Source organism: Galeopterus variegatus, unplaced genomic scaffold (genome assembly GCF_000696425.1).
Source record: "Galeopterus variegatus unplaced genomic scaffold, G_variegatus-3.0.2 Scaffold15117, whole genome shotgun sequence".
Lineage (NCBI taxonomy): Eukaryota > Metazoa > Chordata > Mammalia > Dermoptera > Cynocephalidae > Galeopterus > Galeopterus variegatus.
In genome coordinates, this window is record NW_007741228.1 from 25,069 (window position 1) to 26,320 (window position 1,252).

Here is a 1,252-nt window from a genome sequence, read left to right on the forward strand (position 1 = left end):
ACTGGTACATGGTAAACTCTCAGCAAATACTAATTATCTTTATTATACTGGAATTGTGGCATTACAGAATGTCTAATGCACGAAAAAATGGTGCAGTCATTTTTAGAGCTACCATCGGGGTTACATTTTATCTCAAGGGAAACGAAGAAGTATTTCAAACTCTAGATTGTAAGGATTATTTTTAAATAAGAAGGAACCACTATATATCAAGTGTTTTAAGAATAACAATATTAAGTAAAGGCTAAAGTTGGATTAAGTTATTTCATAATGTTAATTAGTCTTTTTGCTTGTCTGACTTATTTTAATAGTCCCACCCTCAATCTTACTGGACATGCAAATGTCACCATACATAAGAAACAACCAGATTGCAACATTCCAGATTATTTGATATTTTCAACAGTATTTGGGTCAGAAAAAAATTCCAAAATATATTGTCCTACAATTGACCGCTATAATTGGACAGCACCTGTTGAGTGGTTTAAGGTAAAATGAATTTTGGGGGGAAATAGATAAAAAGTACACAATTAAAATAGATGCACGGGAAGAATTACTAAAAAGGGAATGGAATTTTTCATTTCAGAATTGTCAAGCTCTTCAAGGACAGAGGTTCAGGGCACACAGGTCATTTTTGGTAATTGACAATGTGACAAGTGATGACGAAGGCGACTACACCTGTAAGTTCACACACAATGAAAATGGAGCCAATTACACCGTGACAGCCACGAGATCATTCGCAGTGAACAGTAAGATACTAACTTTAGCAAAACACAGTATTTGAAAACAAAGTGGGAAGAGTTGTGCCTTCTGGGTGAGTTTTCTGCACTTCTCTCTGGTACTGGATCCTGCTCCATCTTGTCTTACGTGTTCTCTATCTACTATGACACAAGGAGGTTTTCTAAGTGCACTATCAAGATTTAAGAAGTTTTAGGGGGAGATTACACCACCAACCCAAAGCCACATCTATTCTTTCTTTTGTGACTTAATTTTCCAAAGATATGGCTACTATCTGAATGCTAACATGACTTACTTTTTTTTTTTTTTGAAAAGCAATACAACTACTTGGAGGACAAGAGTAACTTTTCCTTGCCCAATTTGGTGTCCAGGATTCTGTAAATAAGGAAAAAAACAGAATTTAATCTTTAATATAATGCATTGGATTACAGGTTTAAAGAGCAGATTTATAATGGGGCACATAAATGATGTTGAGCGGTTTTCAATCCTGGTTTGCAATGCTTTTGACATCATCAGTGAC

At 35.1% G+C, this 1,252-nt stretch overlaps 1 pseudogene; it reads left to right on the plus strand.

Moving 5' to 3' along the window:
- The window catches only part of LOC103582161, a 7,994-nt pseudogene extending 6,831 nt beyond the window's left edge, over positions 1-1,163 (plus strand).
- Positions 1,164-1,252: the final 89 nt, after the last annotated feature.